Raw genomic sequence first — 8530 nt, forward strand, 5'->3', positions numbered from 1 at the left:
TTCTGGATAGTCAGTAGCCCTTTTGAGAAAAGCCCAACTATTGGGGTCAGTGGTTCTCAACTGAGAGATGCACATCAGAATCACTTGGGTGGCTTAAAAAAAAAAGGACTCGTGGGCTGTACCCTAGATTGCTGAATCAGAATCATCAGGGATGAGGCCAGAAGTTCAGAAATGTTTAAAATTTCCCCAGGTGATATTGATGTGCAGCCAGGGTTGAGAATACCCAGATCTTGAATTTTAACATATGACTTAATCGTTGAGGAACAGTTAAACCACTCAATGAAGATACAGCCAGCCAATGTGACTAATTCTATAGGATAAATGACCCAGTTTCTTTGACAAATAGATGACATTAAAAACAGCAGGAAAGTGGAAAATGTTATAAATGAAGACTTGAACATGTTAACCAAACACAATGCGTAGACTTTGGATACTGATTTGAACAAACTGAAAATAGGCATTTTGGGGACAATTAGAGAAAACTGAACACAGATTACTTTATATTAAGGAATCGTTATTAATTCTGTGGGATGTAACTATGTGGGAGGAAGAAACTTTCTTCTACCTTTCTAGGTTTTTCTGGCTGGTCTAACCAATCAAATTGACATGAGACAGATTAACAAGAGAAAATAACCAAATTTAACTACATAGGTACCTATGTGAACCCCACATACATGAGAAGTTCACAGACAGAAAGGGAAAATGAAGCATGTAAGACACTCTGAGCTAAGGATGAGGTAAAGCACCTTGGGGCTTCAGAGAGGGGGAAGGTCATTCGCAGGATGATAAGAAGAGCAGATGTTCACTGTTTAGAAGTTTGTCCTGCCCCACAGATAGGTCATAAAACGTTATTTCTGGTGATAACTCCTATCATGGGCAAGGCCTCTAATTTAAATGTTTTAAGAAAGAGGTAAAAGTTTCTCATGAGCCCTCAGGGTCTCGATTGCCTTCAGCTCAAAATAATTCACGTGCCAAAGGAGCTCATCTTGGGGAGGCCTGTTCTGAGTGCCCTCATGGTATTGGTGTGATGGTGGCGTTAATAAACAAAATCCTTATCCTTATCTTTAGTTCTTACCAGTTAGGGATAAATACTGCTGTATTTAAGGATGAAATAATATATCTGAAATTTGCTTTTCAATATTTCAAGGAAAAAAATGTGGGAGGAGACAAAGAAGTAGGAATGGCAGAGTGTTTCTAACCACTGAAACTGGGTGATAGGTACAAGGGAAGGGTTCTTTGTATTATTTTCTCTACTTTTGCATATGTTTGAAAATTTTGATAATGAAAACATTTTTAAAGAATGATACTATCTGTAAGGACTTGAAAACCCGAGCTCCTCGAGTCTGGTTTTCCTGACCCAGCCTCACCTGAGCCTTGTCAGCACCTTCCTTTGATGGATTCTTATTTCCTCTGGGGTGCACTTGATTGGATCAAGAAGCTTTATACAAGCTTTTCCTGTGGTTTCCTTACCTGCTTCTTTTAGTGGAAAACTAAAACCAAAGGGACGCTTTGCTGCTGACATTTCACTTCCTCTCTAATGTAGTGAAGCACGGCGTCAGTGCTGGAGCAAGGGACCTCACCATCAGAGCTTCAGTGAGTGGCTACTCTCTTTGACCTTCAAACCTAGCCTGCCTTGCCCTTTCCGGCAACTCCACGGGTGGTACAGCAGAAAGAGCAACAGGAGGGAAAGATAAAAGGATCACTTCACCAATAATTCGACCCCTCTTTATTAGCCTTCCCAGAAGTCAGAAGTTCCTGACCATACTTTGCTGCTCCTGGCCCGAAACACAACTCTGATCATTAGATCTCCAATGGTTATGATGAATTTTAAGGATGGAAGGCAGGCCTTGGGAATCAGAGCACGAAGACTAAGTCTGGGTCTCTGATGATGCCAGGGTGCTGACAACATACCAGCCCCAGGCTGCACACGTCTGGACCTCTTTCACATGGGAGAGAAATGAACTTTTGTCTTGTATTAGACATCGTTCCTTAGTTCTTTTGTAACATAATACATGTTCTATGCTATATGATAAAAAATACACATTTTGTTCTTTGAAAAGGATAATAAAACAGAAAAAGAAAAAAGAAAAAAAAAAGAGCAACAGGATGTGAATTCCAAGTGCAACTGTAGAGCTGAGTCTCTCAGGGGAGAGAGGTGTGTGGTCATCAAATCAAGCAGGTGAAACGAAAAGGCAAGATTTTCTTTCACTGAAATCGTCAGAGAGGAAAAAAGAGCAAAAACCAGTAGAGTCTGTCCTTAGTGAAAAGAGTCTGGGGATTGTTTTTTGTTTTAATTAGCTCATTTAGTTTGGCTTATAGGAAGCTATTGTGGTTGTGCTGTCTTGTTTTTTCTCTTGGGGGTTGGGGGAAGTGAAATCTTTTTCAAGGAGTTTCTTTAGGTTTTCAGTTGATTTTTTTTTTTTTTAGATTCACGTGTGTTTAATGTGTATAAAGGTGAGGAGAGGACAGTCCTGAATCCAATCGCAATGTTCTGTACAATTTATGCACTGGGGCCGGGGAAGGGGAGGGGGCCACAAAACCCGCACTTGAGCATGTACAACCATAACTTACACAGCAGCCCCCGCCTGTGCTCCCAGAGCAACTGAGGGTTTGGCCACTTGCAAAGAGAGTTGAGGAAGGGGTTCTTGTTCCACCTGATCAAGGTCTTCATGGATGGTGGTCTCCATTACTCCTTCCTATATGGCAATAGGAATATCTTGGCCTACGGTTGGCTCGATCAACCAGGGAAGTCACATGCATGGTGGCTGGCTGACAAAGTGCTGAGTTCTTTTCATCTTTAGAACTCTGGGACTTTGAACCTCGGGATGAAGAATGTAGATATGATTCTAGGCATGGGAGCCCTTTAAAATTTCTTCTTTAATCTGGTCTTTGTGGATAAACACTTTGGTTGTTTTCTGTGCTTTCACTATTACAAACAATTGCAGTGACCACCGTTACACATGGATCATAGGCTAAATTCCTATTAGGTGAATTGCAGCCTGATAAGTCAAAGGATATTTGTAGCCTTCATTTTGGTGGATTGTGGCAAATCGGGAACTGGTTTTTCTAACTCGGTTTTCTTGATTTTTAACTTAAGAGTCATGTGTGTGTATGTTTAATAAAAACGATGAGAGGAAAGGTATGCTAACTATACAGTTAGTTATCCATGCTCTGACTGTGGTCAGACTGTTCCAATGCCACAACAAAGTCCCACTGGTGGCGGCTTACCCTAAACGCAGGAAAAGTACCTCAGAGGCAATCAACAATCTCTCAAAGTCTCATATTTTGAGTCCAGGTTCCATTAAGTGCTGTCAACAATGAACACACGAATACAAAACCATTTCTCTGACCTCTGTCTCTTGGCCTTTTGGCTTTTCCTCGACTTGTCAATTCCAGTTACCATCCTCAGTTTGCTGATTCCGGCTGCTTCTACCTTACTCCCTCACAACACTAACCTCATCTTTGACCCTCTTGAAAGCACAGATTCCTCTTTCTTCTGATTCTTCTCAAAAAAGGTGAAAAGTGGAGCAGCAGGGTGGAGGGAGACCTGAACCTATATGCTGCCAACTTTCTGGGTTAGAGACAGGACCACTGTTCACTCAGCCATTCCCTTTTTTTGTTTTGTTTTTGTTTTTTTCTTTCCTGCTGGGCAGAGAAGTGTAGCTGTTCTCTCAGCTGGCTGACATCACCTCATCTTTGGGCCACCACTATTTTGTGCTCTTATTAAATAAAGAAGCAAGCTTTGAAATCTACTCCTTGACAGCCCAATGGAGGGCAGGGGGGAACACCATGCTGCTTGTGTCAAAATCAAGGAGTGTGCCAAGAGCATTTCTCTGCATGACCTAAAGTTTCCTCTCAGAGTTTGTCTTGCCTGATGCTCCAGCACTATCCATTTTCAGAGCTACTTGATTCTACAGGTGATAAGCCTTGGAAATTTTGACTGCCTCAGGCTGCAGACAGAAAGTGAGGTTCCGACAATGGCTTTTGGGGATCACCAATATTTATTCAGGTTTGTTGTTATTTCCAGGATTAGCTTCCTGTGCTGCCATTTTTGCTGCCTTCAGGATCCTGGGCAGGCTGGGGCAGCATCTCTTGCTCGGTCAGGCCAGGTAGGGAGGGTGAACCTCAATATTTTGCAAAGACAGGTTCTGGGAGCTGGGGATCTTGTTTGCTGTGACTCTACCTCTCTGAATCCTGCCCAGCCTCAGGGATCATTTGCAACAGGCCAGCTTTGCCTGGCCTGGAGGTATGCAGGGAAGAAAGAGATGAAAGGCAAGGGGAGAATGGAAGAAAGTCAGCAGAAGAGGCCCGCTGGGGGTGGCCAGGATGGGAAAGACGTCAGGGGCAATAGAGAGAGGAAGGGAAAAGGGGGTGGGAGGAGGGGAGGATCAAGGAAGGGAAATAACGGCCAGCAGATCTCTTCCCCCACATTCCTCCTGGAATTTTTTTCATTCCCTTGGTTATAGAAGAATAGCAATTAGCAAATTCAGTAAAAAGAGCCAGAAATGGAGATTGTTTGTGCATTTGGGGGCCAACATGCATTAGTGAAGGAATGTGACCAGAACTATATATAACCCCTCTCTTGGCCCACCCACCTGTCCTGCGGAGTGAGCGATGGTCTGTTTGTTCTAGGCTGGTATGTAGCTCATTGCACTCTGGGAGCCCACCATCTGGGCCCAAGTCTCGTTGCCAGTAGCTCTCGGTGACCATATATGGCAAAATGATATATGTGATAAAAAGAAGCCAAATTCTCTAGTTGCGTCAGCCCCCAGAGCATGCAGCCTGCCTGGCTTGAAACCTCTTGCAGCCCCGCTCTCTGCCCCCGCCCCCAACCCTTGCTCCGGAAACCAAAGGTGCTCAGTGATTGGCTTGGGGAGCAAGGGGATGGCTGAAGAGGCGGGTCCTCTGTGGGGCCTCCCCGGGTTCAATGTCTTCCACCACAAGCTCCCGTCCAGACTGACTTTAACGTGTGTTTGAGGTGTGGAGGATGATTAGCGAGGGTCAGAGCTGCGAGTATGTTTGACCGTGGCCTTAAACCAGGAAGATTAGAAATGTAGAATGATAGCTCACGTTCTTTTCAGAAAGCGGCCCGGTGTGGTGCCAGTGTGTATGTGGGTAATAGGGTGGAGGGCACAATTTACCCCCAATTCCAAGAACAAAGTTAACCCACGTTCGCCAACATACCTGCAATTCCCACCAGGAGAAAGAGTCAGTGTAGATTGCTTAGCTGGGGTGGGGAGTGGGGGTGATAAATTATTATATATAATTCCCTCTCCAAATTTTGTCTTTCTCCCCTTGCCCTGCCCCAGCAGCCAGACCCGTGGCTGCATTAACCCCTGCAGTGGGTTACCATTCTGGGCCAGGCACTGTGCCAGAAGCTGGGGGAAGATGACCAACAAGCAGCTAGCCCTGGGGGAGAGATGAGGCACTGCCCACTGCTGTAGGGAGTACCCAGCCAAGACTCAGGGACTCAAGGAGGCTCCCGGGAGGAGGTGACACTGGAGCCAAGCTTAAAGTACACGCAGTAGTTTGCCTAATAGTGGATAAGGATTAGGAATAGAAACCCTAGGCTGAGGAAAGAGAGTGAGGGGGTGGGTGAGTTCCATGTTGGTGTAGTGAGATATGAGACTGGGAGGTAGGGAGGGGCCAGAATAGGGAGGCCTTTTCCAGGAAGTGCTAAAGGGTCAGGACCTCTGCAGCCTCCTATCACATCGGAGCCCCTGGTCCTGATCAATTGCCAGTTCGGGCACATACGCCAATATACTGTGGTATACACAGACACATGCACACTCTTACGAATGTGCACAGAAATACACGTTCATGTACACGCATTGCTACAACACACAAGCAAAAGGGAAGAAAAGAAGAACAACGAAGTAAGAATGAGCCCAGGGAGAGAAGGCAGGCCAGGTGAAGGCACCTTGCCAGGAAGGGGTGGGCTGTGGGAGTGGGAAGTGTGTGGGAGGGAGAGCCAGGAGTTGTTGTTGGAAGGGGAGGGACATTCTAGCATGCTCTGAGCTCCCCTTTTGGAAAGAGAACAGACAGGAATGGAGACAGCTGGTCAGCAAAGGTGTGGAGGTCAGGCAAGCATAGGCTTTCTAGCTCAGCCTTCCCCAACCAACAACACAGCTCAGGAAGTGTATATCTGTGTCTTTGCACGGGGCCAACACCCTCTCTCCATCAGACTTCCCCATTGTCCTTGCCTGTAGGAACTGTGGCCACTTCTCTGAGCTGACCACAGAGGCTGGGGCACTGGCTGCAGGAGATCCCTGAGAAAATGCTGTGGTGCGATCCAGCAGGGAAATAGGGTTGGGGGGCCTTGTCTGGCTTTCTTCTCTCCAGGGTGTATATATTGACTAGATGTGTCCCCTGACATCCTGGAAGCACGAGAGCCTGTTTTAAAAGGAAGTGAGTGTCCTCATCTGTCAACATGCCTTCAGAGAGCTTTGTCCACTGAATATTCAGAGGGGGAGGATAAATTTTAGGACTCAATTTAGTCATTGCTTCCGCTAGGAAGCCCTTCCTGGCTCCCCAGGGCAAGACAGGCACCCTCCTGTGTGCTCACCCAGACATCACAAAGCAGCAGGATATGTCCAGGGGGAGCAAGGAGCAAAGCACAATGTCTCTTGTGACCTAGCTTGGAAGTCACACATTGTCATTTCAAATATGTTCTGTTTGTTTTACAGAATAAGACAAGTAGGAAATGACACTCCGGCAAGAATACTAGGAGGTGGTCTACGGCCATGCTAACCTGAATAAGCCCAATACCGTCTTATCTCAGAAGCTAAGCAGGGTTGGGCCTGGTTTGTACTTGGATGGGAGACCACGTAGGAAGACCAGGTGCTGTAGGTGTAAAAAAAATAATAATAAAAAAAATAAGAGATTGTAAACTGACAAGGTCCTTGCAATCTGTGAGGTCAACCAAGGGTTGCCTCACCTAAAAATACAAATATCAGGAGGCGAAGTTTTAAGGGCCATCTTGGAGGCTGATTACCATAGTTACTAGTTTTGTGTTATTTATTAGGCAACCTTAGATAACTAACACAGCGTGGATGCCCTTGAAATGGTAGTTAGGCTCAGGGTGACAGGCAGATAAGTTTGGGTGGGTCTTAACTCTATATTCTCTTTATTAGACAAGATTCTTATGTCTCTATATTAGATAGGATTTTTTCCATTATGAGATATAAAAATTCACTTTAAACTGAAATATAGAAATTTATTGACACACATAACAGAAAAGCCTAGAAATAGTGCTGGTTTCAAAAGAAGCTAAAATTAAGATTTCATGAGAAAGTACAAAACTATTTGCCAAATGGGAGTCATGGAGAAGTCAGAAGTTTTTGGAGGAGGAAGGGGCCAGTAGAAGTCAGAATAGTGGGTGATGGAGGTTCACAGTACTATTCTCTTAACTTTTATGTATGTTTAAAAATTTCTACAACAAAAAGTAAAAAACAATAACAAAAAAACCAGAATGAGCACGCTTCCTAGGAGAGCGTCACTTCTGTTGGTCTGTCTCTCTTCACACACATACTGCCAACCACAATCATGCGCATATCACAGCGTTCTCAAGGCACAGAGTGATTCTCTGTATCGAGTTGCTTCAGAGACAGATCTGGATGCCCCCCACCCACCCAAAGTCCCCAGCCATTCCAGATGACAAGCCTTATTCCCCTTTCCATAATGAGAAGTCCTCTTTGCTCTGACCCCCATGTCTGTGGTATCTCTTTGTTGCTTTTCAATAAATCAGTCCAAACTGAGGGCGCTTGCCCAGCCAAAGAGGTTGGGCCACTCGGCTTCTTTGGATGGATGCAGAAACAGATCCCAAGGACAAGAACGGCATCTGTCATGTTCTACCTACAGTGCTCAAGACCAGACTTGGTGCGTAGCAGATGCTCCGTAAATATTTATTGAATGAACGAAATATTTTCAATAAAATGGGAGTTGTAAGGACACAGAAGGTCCAGACCTGGAGTGGAAGTCAGAAGGGAAGCAGCCTCAGGGACCAGCTAGACTACTGTAGGTTCCCTTCCTCTCAGAGTCTCTGCCTCACTTTGCATTTGCTCCATTCTCCTTCCTTTCCTTCTGGCTTCCTTTGCCTACTTGTCTCCACTCACAACGGCTCAGCGATCCACAATCCCCATGCTTCCTCACGGCATCCTTCACTTCCAACTTTCAGGTCCTGCCTTCCAAGATCTGATTCCTTTCTCATATATTGAACCACTTCCTCCAAACTATATCTTTCACATCAATATTTAAAGATTCTCTAGGCTCTCCCATTGAAGTAACAAACAGATCCTCTCTTGACACTTCCACTTACTGCCTTTTTCTCTTTCACAATCACTTTCTTTAAAGGGCATTATATTCCGTTTTCCTTTCTTCACCTCACACTCAGTTCTTACTCCTCTGGCTTCTAACTCCATCATGCCACAGACATACTTCTCATTCTGGTACCAGTGACATCCTAGTTGTTCGCATCCTCATCTTGCATGACCCCTCAATCACATTAGATATAGTTGATCAATCCTTTTAT

The 8530-nt window shown here is 45.0% G+C and overlaps 1 pseudogene; it reads left to right on the top strand.

The window, feature by feature from the left end:
- The first annotated feature begins 6733 nt into the window (after positions 1 to 6733).
- LOC120589928 (uncharacterized) lies at positions 6734 to 6852 on the top strand (annotated as a pseudogene).
- The last annotated feature ends 1678 nt before the right edge of the window (positions 6853 to 8530 follow it).

This window comes from Pteropus medius, unplaced genomic scaffold (genome assembly GCF_902729225.1).
Source record: "Pteropus medius unplaced genomic scaffold, Ma_sr-lr_union100, whole genome shotgun sequence".
In the NCBI taxonomy this organism is placed as follows: domain Eukaryota; kingdom Metazoa; phylum Chordata; class Mammalia; order Chiroptera; family Pteropodidae; genus Pteropus; species Pteropus medius.